At 37.0% G+C, this 14,389-nt stretch overlaps 1 protein-coding gene across 4 annotated transcripts in view; it reads right to left on the bottom strand.

The window, feature by feature from the left end:
* Window positions 1-14,389, bottom strand: part of LOC131440661 (coiled-coil domain-containing protein 186) — a 483,734-nt gene that overhangs the window by 282,180 nt on the left and 187,165 nt on the right. The window lies entirely within an intron of this gene.

Below are 14,389 nucleotides of genomic sequence, written 5' to 3'. Positions count from 1 at the left end.
CAGTGATGCTAATCTAAAAAACCCTTCTTAATCCACCTAGTGGTGTGATAATGCCTTTCTCTTCTTTCATAACAGTCTCATGAAAATATGTTTCATAGTTTTATTAAATGATTTTGGACACTAATTTTGACAACAATTGATGCAGATTGATTCGAGTAGTTCACAAAAGCATGCTTCAGTATTTATGTCACACAGTCAGCATCATTTTTCCAAACTAGTGCTTGACATTTGCGTTGCCTATTTGTATAAGAACAGTGATGCTAATCTAAAAAACCCTTCTTAATCCACCTAGTGGTGTGATAATGCCTTTCTCTTCTTTCATAACAGTCTCATGAAAATATGTTTCATAGTTTTATTAAATAATTTTGGACACTAATTTTGACAACAATTGATGCAGATTGATTCGAGTAGTTCACAAAAGCATGCTTCAGTATTTATGTCACACAGTCAGCATCATTTTTCCAAACTAGTGCTTGACATTTGCGTTGCCTATTTGTATAAGAACAGTGATGCTAATCTAAAAAAAGCCTTCTTAGTCCACTTAGTGGGATTTTCATATATCTTGAAAAATCACCATAGGGGGGAGTACATGAAATTTTCGAAATCGAAAAAAAATTTTTGATGCCAAACGGCTTAGAATTGCATGAAACGTCGAGATTTAGTGTCATCTCGAAAAAAAAATTTTTTGAAAAAATCGACTTTTTGGGACTTAGAAAAAATATGAAAATTTTTCTAAGTCCCAGAAAGTTGATTTTTTCAAAAAAATTTTTTTTTGAGATGACACTAAATTTCGATGTTTTATGCAGTTTTAAGAGTTTTGGCATCAAAAAAAATTTTCGATTTTGGAAATTTCATGTACTCCCCCCTATGGTGCTTTTTCAAGATCGAAAATTGTCAAACCTTTACCACCGGGCAGCACCCCTTACGCATGTCCGATTTAGGTCAAATTTTGCATGAAGGCTTTTTTCGAGGTGCTTAAACTTTTGAGCACTAGAACTTCACGAAAATAGAGGTGATCCTAACATTTTGGCACCCATATATATATATATATATATATATATATATATATATATATATATATATATATATATATATATATATATATATATATATAAGAGCGGTAAAAATCAATGTGTTTTGTCGGTTACGTCACTTATACCATCATATATCTGGAACCAAAAGTCACAACCATTTGATCTTCGAACTTGATCAATGGCCCGACAGTAGCTTTCAAACGAGCCCAAGTTTGTTAAAATCGGTTCAGTTATCTCTGAGAAAATTGAGCGCGTTCAAATACAACGCTTTTTGTCGGTTACGTCACTTATACAATCATATCTCCGGAACCAAAAGTCACAGCCATTTGATCTTCGAACTTGATCAATGGCCCGATAGTACCTTTCAAACGAGCCCAAGTTTGTTAAAATCGGTTCAGCCATCTCTGAGAAAATTGAGCGCGTTCAAATATCTTCTAAAAGTGCACACACACATACACACACACACACACATACACACAGACATTTTCCGATCTCGTCGAACTGAGTCGAATGGTATATAACACTATGGGTCTCCGAGGCTCCGTTCGAAAGTCGGTTTTTCCAGCAATTCTAATACCTTTCTATAGAGAAAGGCAAAACCCTTCTTAGTCCACTTAGTGGAATTTTCATATATCTTGAAAAATCACCATAGGGGGGAGTACATGAAATTTTCGAAATCGAAAAAAAATTTTTGATGCCAAAAGGCTTAGAATTGCAAGAAACGTCGAGATTTAGTGTCATCTCGAAAAAAAATTTTTTTGAAAAAATCGACTTTTTGGGACTTAGAAAAAATATGAAAATTTTTCTAAGTCCCAGAAAGTTGATTTTTTCAAAAAAATTTTTTTTTGAGATGACACTAAATTTCGATGTTTTATGCAGTTTTAAGAGTTTTGGCATCAAAAAAAATTTTCGATTTTGGAAATTTCATGTACTCCCCCCTATGGTGCTTTTTCAAGATCGATAATTGTCAAACCTTTACCACCGGGCAGCACCCCTTAAGCATGTCCGATTTAGGTCAAATTTTGCATGAAGGCTTTTTTCGAGGTGCTTAAACTTTTGAGCACTAGAACTTTACGAAAATAGAGGTGATCCTAACATTTTGGCACCCATATTGATCCCAAAATTTTGGCACCCTTATATATATAAGAGCGGTAAAAATCAACGTGTTTTGTCGGTTACGTCACTTATACCATCATATATCTGGAACCAAAAGTCACAACCATTTGATCTTCGAACTTGATCAACGGCCCGACAGTAGCTTTCAAACGAGCCCAAGTTTGTTAAAATCGGATCAGCCATCTCTGAGAAAATTGAGCGCGTTCAAATACAACGCTTTTTGTCGGTTACGTCACTTATACAATCATATCTCCGGAATCAAAACTCACAGCCATTTGATCTTCGAACTTGATCAATGGTCCGACAGTAGCTTTCAAACGAGTCCAAGTTTGTTCAAATCGGTTCAGCCATCTCTGAGAAAATTGAGCGCGTTCAAATAGCACGATTTTTGTCGGTTTCGTCACTTATACAATCATATCTCCGGAACCAAAAGTCACAGCCATTTGATCTTCGAACGTGATCAATGGCCCGCCAGTAGCTTTCAAACGAGTTCAAGTTTGTTAAAATCGGATCAGCCATCTCTGAGAAAATTGAGCGCGTTCAAATACAACGCTTTTTGTCGGTTACGTCACTTATACAATCATATCTCCGGAACCAAAAGTCACAGCCATTTGATCTTCGAACTTGATCAATGGCCCGCCAGTAGCTTTCAAACGAGTCCAAGTTTGTTCAAATCGGTTCAGCCATCTCTGAGAAAATTGAGCGCGTTCAAATATCTTCGAAAAGTGCACATACATATACACATACACACACACATACACACACACATACACACACACACACACACAGACATTTTCCGATCTCGTCGAGCTGAGTCGAATGGTATATAACACTATGGGTCTCCGAGGCTCCGTTCGAAAGTCGGTTTTTCCAGCAATTCTAATACCTTTCTATAGAGAAAGGCAAAACCCTTCTTGATCCACCTAGTGGTGTGATAATGCCTTTCTCTTCTTTCATAACAGTCTCATGAAAATATGTTTCATACATTTATTAAATAATTTTAGACGCCAATTGATTCAGATTGATTCGAGTAGTTCACAAAAGCATGCTTCAGTGTTTATGTCACACAGTCAGCATCATTTTTCCAAACTAGTGCTTGACATTTGCGTTGCCTATTTATAATCAGTGATGCTAATCTAAAAACCCTTCTTAATCCACCTAGTGGTGTGATAATGCCTTTCTCTTCTTTCATAACAGTCTCATGAAAATATGTTTCATACATTTATTAAATAATTTTAGACGCCAAATGATTCAGATTGATTCGAGTAGTTCACAAAAGCATGCTTCAGTGTTTATGTCACACAGTCAGCATCATTTTTCCAAACTAGTGCTTGACATTTGCGTTGCCTATTTGTATGAGAACAGTGAAAAGCCTTCTTAGTCCACTTAGTGATGTTTTCATATATCTTGAAAAATCACCATAGGGGGGAGTACATGAAATTTTCGAAATCGAAAAAAAATTTTTGATGCCAAAAGGCTTAGAATTGCATGAAACGTCGAGATTTAGTGTCATCTCGAAAAAAAAATTTTTTGAAAAAATCGACTTTTTGGGACTTAGACAAAATATGAAAATTTTTCTAAGTCCCAGAAAGTTGATTTTTTCAAAAAATTTTTTTTTTGAGATGACACTAAATTTCGATGTTTTATGCAGTTTTAAGAGTTTTGGCATCAAAAAAAATTTTCGATTTTGGAAATTTCATGTACTCCCCCCTATGGTGCTTTTTCAAGATCGAAAATTGTCAAACCTTTACCACCGGGCAGCACCCCTTACGCATGTCCGATTTAGGTCAAATTTTGCATGAAGGCTTTTTTCGAGGTGCTTAAACTTTTGAGCACTAGAACTTCACGAAAATAGAGGTGATCCTAACATTTTGGCACCCATATATATATATATATAAGAGCGGTAAAAATCAATGTGTTTTGTCGGTTACGTCACTTATACCATCATATATCTGGAACCAAAAGTCACAACCATTTGATCTTCGAACTTGATCAATGGCCCGACAGTAGCTTTCAAACGAGCCCAAGTTTGTTAAAATCGGTTCAGTTATCTCTGAGAAAATTGAGCGCGTTCAAATACAACGCTTTTTGTCGGTTACGTCACTTATACAATCATATCTCCGGAACCAAAAGTCACAGCCATTTGATCTTCGAACTTGATCAATGGCCCGATAGTACCTTTCAAACGAGCCCAAGTTTGTTAAAATCGGTTCAGCCATCTCTGAGAAAATTGAGCGCGTTCAAATATCTTCTAAAAGTGCACACACACACATACACACACACACACACATACACACAGACATTTTCCGATCTCGTCGAACTGAGTCGAATGGTATATAACACTATGGGTCTCCGAGGCTCCGTTCGAAAATCGGTTTTTCCAGCAATTCTAATACCTTTCTATAGAGAAAGGCAAAAAGCCTTCTTAGTCCACTTAGTGAAATTTTCATATATCTTGAAAAATCACCATAGGGGGGAGTACATGAAATTTTCGAAATCGAAAAAAAATTTTTCATGCCAAAAGGCTTAGAATTGCATGAAACGTCGAGATTTAGTGTCATCTCGAAAAAAAATTTTTTTGAAAAAATCGACTTTTTGGGACTTAGAAAAAATATGAAAATTTTTCTAAGTCCCAGAAAGTTGATTTTTTCAAAAAAATTTTTTTTTTGAGATGACACTAAATTTCGATGTTTTATGCAGTTTTAAGAGTTTTGGCATCAAAAAAAATTTTCGATTTTGGAAATTTCATGTACTCTCCCCTATGGTGCTTTTTCAAGATCGATAATTGTCAAACCTTTACCACCGGGCAGCACCCCTTAAGCATGTCCGATTTAGGTCAAATTTTGCATGAAGGCTTTTTTCGAGGTGCTTAAACTTTTGAGCACTAGAACTTTACGAAAATAGAGTTGATCCCAAAATTTTGGCACCCTTATATATACAAGAGCGGTAAAAATCAACGTGTTTTGTCGGTTACGTCACTTATACCATCATATATCTGGAACCAAAAGTCACAACCATTTGATCTTCGAACTTGATCAATGGCCCGCCAGTAGCTTTCAAACGAGTCCAAGTTTGTTAAAATCGGTTCAGCCATCTCTGAGAAAATTGAGCGCGTTCAAATACAACGCTTTTTGTCGGTTACGTCACTTATACAATCATATCTCCGGAACCAAAAGTCACAGCCATTTGATCTTCGAACTTGATCAATGGCCCGACAGTAGCTTTCAAACAAGCCCAAGTTTGTTAAAATCGGTTGAGCCATCTCTGAGAAAATTGAGCGCGTTCAAATATCTTCGAAAAGTGCACACACATACACACACACACACATACACACACACACACACAGACATTTTCCGATCTCGTCGAGCTGAGTCGAATGGTATATAACACTATGGGTCTCCGAGGCTCCGTTCGAAAGTCGGTTTTTCCAGCAATTCTAATACCTTTCTATAGAGAAAGGCAAAAAGCCTTCTTAGTCCACTTAGTGAAATTTTCATATATCTAGAAAAATCACCATAGGGGGGAGTACATGAAATTTTCGAAATCGAAAAAAAAATTTTCATGCCAAAAGGCTTAGAATTGCATGAAACGTCGAGATTTAGTGTCATCTCGAAAAAAAATTTTTTTGAAAAAATCGACTTTTTGGGACTTAGAAAAAATATGAAAATTTTTCTAAGTCCCAGAAAGTTGATTTTTTCAAAAAAATTTTTTTTTGGGATGACACTAAATTTCGATGTTTTATGCAGTTTTAAGAGTTTTGGCATCAAAAAAAATTTTCGATTTTGGAAATTTCATGTACTCCCCCCTATGGTGCTTTTTCAAGATCGATAATTGTCAAACCTTTACCACCGGGCAGCACCCCTTAAGCATGTCCGATTTAGGTCAAATTTTGCATGAAGGCTTTTTTCGAGGTGCTTAAACTTTTGAACACTAGAACTTTACGAAAATAGAGTTGATCCCAAAATTTTGGCACCCTTATATATACAAGAGCGGTAAAAATCAACGTGTTTTGTCGGTTACGTCACTTATACCATCATATATCTGGAACCAAAAGTCACAACCATTTGATCTTCGAACTTGATCAACGGCCTGACAGTAGCTTTCAAACGAGCCCAAGTTTGTTAAAATCGGATCAGCCATCTCTGAGAAAATTGAGCGCGTTCAAATACAACGCTTTTTGTCGGTTACGTCACTTATACAATCATATCTCCGGAACCAAAAGTCACAGCCATTTGATCTTCGAACTTGATCAATGGCCCGACAGTAGCTTTCAAACAAGCCCAAGTTTGTTAAAATCGGTTGAGCCATCTCTGAGAAAATTGAGCGCGTTCAAATACAACGCTTTTTGTCGGTTACGTCACTTATACAATCATATCTCCGGAACCAAAAGTCACAGCCATTTGATCTTCGAACTTGATCAATGGCCCGACAGTAGCTTTCAAACAAGCCCAAGTTTGTTAAAATCGGTTGAGCCATCTCTGAGAAAATTGAGCGCGTTCAAATATCTTCGAAAAGTGCACACACATACACACACACACACACAGACATTTTCCGATCTCGTCGAGCTGAGTCGAATGGTATATAACACTATGGGTCTCCGAGGCTCCGTTCGAAAGTCGGTTTTTCCAGTAATTCTAATACCTTTCTATAGAGAAAAGCAAAAAGCCTTCTTAGTCCACTTAGTGGAGTTTTCATATATCTTTAAAAATCACCATAGGGGGGAGTACATGAAATTTTCGAAATCGAAAAAAAATTTTTGATGCCAAAAGGCTTAGAATTGCATGAAACGTCGAGATTTAGTGTCATCTCGAAAAAAAAATTTTTGAAAAAATCGACTTTTTGGGACTTATATGAAAATTTTTCTAAGTCCCAGAAAGTTGATTTTTTCAAAATAAATTTTTTTTTGAGATGACACTAAATTTCGATGTTTTATGCAGTTTTAAGAGTTTTGGCATCAAAAAAAAATTTCGATTTTGGAAATTTCATGTACTCCCCCCTATGGTGCTTTTTCAAGATCGATAATTGTCAAACCTTTACCACCGGGCAGCACCCCTTAAGCATGTCCGATTTAGGTCAAATTTTGCATGAAGGCTTTTTTCGAGGTGCTTAAACTTTTGAACACTAGAACTTTACGAAAATAGAGTTGATCCCAAAATTTTGGCACCCTTATATATACAAGAGCGGTAAAAATCAACGTGTTTTGTCGGTTACGTCACTTATACCATCATATATCTGGAACCAAAAGTCACAACCATTTGATCTTCGAACTTGATCAACGGCCCGACAGTAGCTTTCAAACGAGCCCAAGTTTGTTAAAATCGGATCAGCCATCTCTGAGAAAATTGAGCGCGTTCAAATACAACGCTTTTTGTCGGTTACGTCACTTATACAATCATATCTCCGGAACCAAAAGTCACAGCCATTTGATCTTCGAACTTGATCAATGGCCCGCCAGTAGCTTTCAAACGAGTCCAAGTTTGTTAAAATCGGTTCAGCCATCTCTGAGAAAATTGAGCGCGTTCAAATACAACGCTTTTTGTCGGTTACGTCACTTATACAATCATATCTCCGGAACCAAAAGTCACAGCCATTTGATCTTCGAACTTGATCAATGGCCCGACAGTAGCTTTCAAACAAGCCCAAGTTTGTTAAAATCGGTTGAGCCATCTCTGAGAAAATTGAGCGCGTGCAAATATCTTCGAAAAGTGCACACACATACACACACACACATACACACACACACACACAGACATTTTCCGATCTCGTCGAGCTGAGTCGAATGGTATATAACACTATGGGTCTCCGAGGCTCCGTTCGAAAGTCGGTTTTTCCAGTAATTCTAATACCTTTCTATAGAGAAAAGCAAAAAGCCTTCTTAGTCCAGTTAGTGGAGTTTTCATATATCTTTAAAAATCACCATAGGGGGGAGTACATGAAATTTTCGAAATCGAAAAAAAATTTTTGATGCCAAAAGGCTTAGAATTGCATGAAACGTCGAGATTTAGTGTCATCTCGAAAAAAAAATTTTGTCGTGAATACGACTTACTTTACTATGGGGCGCCTTTTCAAAATTTACCCTCTGAGAGAGTGATAAGTTTTTGATCGTGAATATCTTCTGTTGTATCTAATGAATCAACATAATTCTTGCAACATGCCATCGGAAATATGATCACAATTTTATGATAAAATTTTCAGTTGTGTGACATAATCTTAAATAGTTCAAAATTAAACTTTTCTTAAATGTTTGGTACAAACGAGTGTCAAAGAGGATAATTCATATGGCGCGTTTGCCTTTCTCGTATTTTGGAAGCTCATAGCTCAGTGATCTGTAGAAGGATTTATATAATCTAACTACCAATAGAATCGAAAATTTTCAACTTGAACGTGTATTGCAACAACATTGAAGTTTTTCAATAGTATACTATTGAAAAACCTGTTTGATTTAACCCATGACAGCACCAGCCAATCAGAACGCGAGATGTCTGCATCTATACAAGAGCATCCATATAAAAGTTGAGTGCTTCATTTTTCCTACCATTTGCTGAGCATCTGTTCCCGAAACAAGACACACGAGAGCAACATCGTGGACCTGTCGTCTCACTGTTTCCCGTTCTGCGTACAGGAAAGGAATTCTGAAAGGCAGCCGAAAATTCCAGCAAATTCAAATAGCACTTTTAAGTGCTAAAAATAATCATAAAGAATTAGTTGAATTTTATCGCTTTCCTACCATTTTCCGAGCAACTGTTGCCGAAACAAGGCACACACGAGAAGTTAAATTAATTTGCACCGTCACCAACACATTCAATTACGAACGGCAATGCGAAAGAGGAAGTGATGATGTTGAATACATCTTTATACTAGTACACAAATATGCCGTGCGAAAGAGTTGCCACGTACAGATCAATATGTATTTTTTTTGTCGTGAATTCTTTAGTATGGGGCGCTTTTTGATCATGATATCTAACACATTCAATTACGACAGGACAGTAACGCTGTCTCGCAATACGAAACAGAAAATTTTGATTTAGAAACATCTTTATACTAGTATACTTTATACAAATTATTAGAACAAATGTTTTCACTTGATTTGCGCATTATACTTTCTAGGCGTTTCAGAACTGGCTAAATTTAAAGCAATCCTAAATATTTCTTTATCACAGTTATGTGGTCGTCCTGAAAAGGACGGGGTTTTCAACTCCTCGTCGTTACGGATGGACAGCTGCAGATGGCGAGGGATGATTTTCGTTTTCTTGTTGTCGCGGGCAGCATTACCAGCCAATTCCAACACTTCGGCAGCCAAGTACTCCATCACTGTCGCCAGATAGACCGGTGCACCGGCACCGACACGCTCTGCGTAGTTTCCCTTCCGGAGCAGACGATGGAGATTTTGCCAACTGGGAACTGCAGACCAGCACGGTTCGAGCGGGACTTTGCCTTGCCCTTAATTGTTCCTCCTGTGTGCGTGTTTCCGCGTGAAAATTCCACAAGAAGCTGTTAACCGTTAGACAGCCAGTTCAATATTACTGACTGCCGCTCTACTAACTCTCTCTTTTATATCGTCTCACTGTTTCCCGTTCTGTGAAGGGGAGGTCCGTACACCGCTACCAGTATAAATTGAAATGTGATGTGAGAAATAGCGTCATTTGAGTTAAAGCAGCTACTCTGTACGTACCGTCAGAACGATGGCACCGTAAACAGGTAGAAAAGCAGATTTGTACCGTCACTAACACATTCAATTACGAACGGCAATGCGAAAGCGAATGTTGAACACATTTTTATACTAGTATGGGACCGTGTAAAAATATGCCATGCGAAGCAGGGTTGCCATATAAACAGGTTAATCTCTTTTATTATTATTATTATTATTATGATTATTATTATTATTATTATTATTATTACTATCATTATTATTATTAGAATAACTCTTGCATACCGAAGATCGTCGATACATTTCAGACCAGCCCATTGCAATTGTCTCGTACTGAAATTTCGAGAAGAATCAGATATCTTCGAACTTTGTAGCATCAATAAAAATAAACTACAAATTTGTCGTACCTAGCCTGCTATATTAGCAAATTATAAAAGAATTGTTTCAAGTTTGGAATATATAGTTGTAGAATAGTAGCTGTTTAATGTAACTAATCTGTATTTTAATGTAGGTGCATCGCTTCAAACTCTATTAGTGAAAAAGAGGAAAGCTTGCACAATTCATACAATCAATCAACTAACTGATATTCGGAAAAGTGATGGGAGCGTATCAGTTTTTTCGTATTCACGACATCCAGTTGTGTCTCTGACATTACCCACCCACCTTTTTGAAAAAATCGACTTTTTGGGACTTATATGAAAATTTTTCTAAGTCCCAGAAAGTTGATTTTTTCAAAATAAATTTTTTTTTGAGATGACACTAAATTTCGATGTTTTATGCAGTTTTAAGAGTTTTGGCATCAAAAAAAAATTTCGATTTTGGAAATTTCATGTACTTCCCCCTATGGTGCTTTTTCAAGATCGATAATTGTCAAACCTTTACCACCGGGCAGCACCCCTTAAGCATGTCCGATTTAGGTCAAATTTTGCATGAAGGCTTTTTTCGAGGTGCTTAAACTTTTGAGCACTAGAACTTTACGAAAATAGAGTTGTTCCCAAAATTTTGGCACCCTTATATATACAAGAGCGGTAAAAATCAACGTGTTTTGTCGGTTACGTCACTTATACCATTATATATCTGGAACCAAAAGTCACAACCATTTGATCTTCGAACTTGATCAACGGTCCGACAGTAGCTTTCAAACGAGCCCAAGTTTGTTAAAATCGGATCAGCCATCTCTGAGAAAATTGAGCGCGTTCAAATACAACGCTTTTTGTCGGTTACGTCACTTATACAATCATATCTCCGGAACCAAAAGTCACAGCCATTTTATCTTTGAACTTGATCAATGCCCCGATAGTAGCTTTCAAACGAGCCTAAGTTTGTTAAAATCGGTTGAGCCATCTCTGAGAAAATTAAGCGCGTTCAAATATCTTCGAAAAGTGCACACACATACACACACACATACACACACACACATACACACACACAGACATTTTCCGATCTCGTCGAGCTGAGTCGAATGGTATATAACACTATGGGTCTCCGAGGCTCCGTTCGAAAGACGGTTTTTCCAGCAATTCTAATACCTTTCTATAGAGAAAGGCAAAACCCTTTTTAGTCCACTTAGTGGAATTTTCATATATCTTTAAAAATCACCATAGGGGGGAGTACATGAAATTTTCGAAATCGAAAAAAAATTTTTGATGCCAAAAGGCTTAGAATTGCCTGAAACGTCGAGATTTAGTGTCATCTCGAAAAAAATTTTTTTGAAAAAATCGACTTTTTGGGACTTAGAAAAAATATGAAAATTTTTCTAAGTCCCAGAAAGTTGATTTTTTCAAAAAAATTTTTTTTTTGAGATGACACTAAATTTCGATGTTTTATGCAGTTTTAAGAGTTTTGGCATCAAAAAAAATTTTCGATTTTGGAAATTTCATGTACTCCCCCCTATGGTGCTTTTTCAAGATCGATAATTGTCAAACCTTTACCACCGGGCAGCACCCCTTAAGCATGTCCGATTTAGGTCAAATTTTGCATGAAGGCTTTTTTCGAGGTACTTAAACTTTTGAGCACTAGAACTTTACGAAAATAGAGTTGATCCCAAAATTTTGGCACCCTTATATATACAAGAGCGGTAAAAATCAACGTGTTTTGTCGGTTACGTCACTTATACCATCATATATCTGGAACCAAAAGTCACAACCATTTGATCTTCGAACTTGATCAACGGCCCGACAGTAGCTTTCAAACAAGCCCAAGTTTGTTAAAATCGGATCAGCCATCTCTGAGAAAATTGAGCGCGTTCAAATACAACGCTTTTTGTCGGTTACGTCACTTATACAATCATATCTCCGGAACCAAAAGTCACAGCCATTTGATCTTCGAACTTGATCAATGGTCCGATAGTAGCTTTCAAACGAGCCCAAGTTTGTTAAAATCGGTTTAGCCATCTCTGAGAAAATTGAGCGCGTTCAAATACAACGCTTTTTGTCGGTTACGTCACTTATACAATCATATCTCTGGAACAAAAAGTCACAGCCATTTGATCTTCGAACTTGATCAATGGCCCGACAGTAGCTTTCAAACGAGCCCACGTTTGTTCAAATCGGTTCAGCCATCTCTGAGAAAATTGAGCGCGTTCAAATACAACGCTTTTTGTCGGTTACGTCACTTATACAATCATATCTCTGGAACCAAAAGTCACAGCCATTTGATCTTCGAACTTGATCAATGGCCCGACAGTAGCTTTCAAACGAGCCCAAGTTTGTTAAAATCGGATCAGCCATCTCTGAGAAAATTGAGCGCGTTCAAATACAACGCTTTTTGTCGGTTACGTCACTTATACAATCATATCTCCGGAACCAAAAGTCACAGCCATTTTATCTTTGAACTTGATCAATGCCCCGATAGTAGCTTTCAAACGAGCCCAAGTTTGTTAAAATCGGTTGAGCCATCTCTGAGAAAATTAAGCGCGTTCAAATATCTTCGAAAAGTGCACACACATACACACACACACATACACACACAGACATTTTCCGATCGCGACGAACTGAGTCGAATGGTATATAACACTATGGGTCTCCGAGGCTCCGTTCGAAAGTCGGTTTTTCCAGCAATTCTAATACCTTTCTATAGAGAAAGGCAAAAAGCCTTCTTAGTCCACTTAGTGGAGTTTTCATATATCTTTAAAAATCACCATAGGGGGGAGTACATGAAATTTTCGAAATCGAAAAAAAAATTTTGATGCCAAAAGGCTTAGAATTGCATGAAACGTCGAGATTTAGTGTCATCTCGAAAAAAATTTTTTTGAAAAAATCGACTTTTTGGGACTTATATGAAAATTTTTCTAAGTCCCAGAAAGTTGATTTTTTCAAAAAAAATTTTTTTTGAGATGACACTAAATTTCGATGTTTTATGCAGTTTTAGGAGTTTTGGCATCAAAAAAAATTTTCGATTTTGGAAATTTCATGTACTCCCCCCTATGGTGCTTTTTCAAGATCGATAATTGTCAAACCTTTACCACCGGGCAGCACCCCTTAAGCATGTCCGATTTAGGTCAAATTTTGCATGAAGGCTTTTTTCGAGGTGCTTAAACTTTTGAGCACTAGAACTTTACGAAAATAGAGTTGTTCCCAAAATTTTGGCACCCTTATATATACAAGAGCGGTAAAAATCAACGTGTTTTGTCGGTTACGTCACTTATACCATCATATATCTGGAACCAAAAGTCACAACCATTTGATCTTCGAACTTGATCAACGGCCCGACAGTAGCTTTCAAACAAGCCCAAGTTTGTTAAAATCGGATCAGCCATCTCTGAGAAAATTGAGCGCGTTCAAATACAACGCTTTTAGTCGGTTACGTCACTTATACAATCATATCTCCGGAACCAAAACTCACAGCCATTTGATCTTCGAACTTGATCAATGCCCCGATAGTAGCTTTCAAACGAGCCCAAGTTTGTTAAAATCGGTTGAGCCATCTCTGAGAAAATTGAGCGCGTTCAAATATCTTCGAAAAGTGCACAAACATACACACACACACACATACACACACACATACACACACACAGACATTTTCCGATCTCGTCGAGCTGAGTCGAATAGTACATAACACTATGGGTCTCCGAGGCTCCGTTCGAAAGTCGGTTTTTCCAGCAATTCTAATACCTTTCTATAGAGAAAGGCAAAACCCTTCTTAGTCCACTTAGTGGAATTTTCATATATCTTTAAAAATCACCATAGGGGGGAGTACATGAAACTTTCGAAATCGAAAAAAAATTTTTGATGCCAAAAGGCTTAGAATTGCATGAAACGTCGAGATTTAGTGTCATCTCGAAAAAAATTTTTTTTGAAAAAATCGACTTTTATGGACTAATGAAAATATGAAAATTTTTCTAAGTCCCAGAAAGTTGATTTTTTCAAAAAAATTTTTTTTTTAGATGACACTAAATTTCGATGTTTTATGCAGTTTTAAGAGTTTTGGCATCAAAAAAATTTTCAATTTTGGAAATTTCATGTACTCCCCCCTATGGTGCTTTTTCAAGATCGATAATTGTCAAACCTTTACCACCGGGCAGCACCCCTTAAGCATGTCCGATTTAGGTCAAATTTTGCATGAAGGCTTTTTTCGAGGTGCTTAAACTTTT

The sequence above is a fragment of the Malaya genurostris genome, chromosome 1 (assembly GCF_030247185.1).
Source record: "Malaya genurostris strain Urasoe2022 chromosome 1, Malgen_1.1, whole genome shotgun sequence".
NCBI classification, from domain to species: Eukaryota; Metazoa; Arthropoda; class Insecta; order Diptera; family Culicidae; genus Malaya; species Malaya genurostris.
Note: the sequence above shows the minus strand (reverse complement) of the source record. Positions and strands in the feature narration are given on the sequence as shown.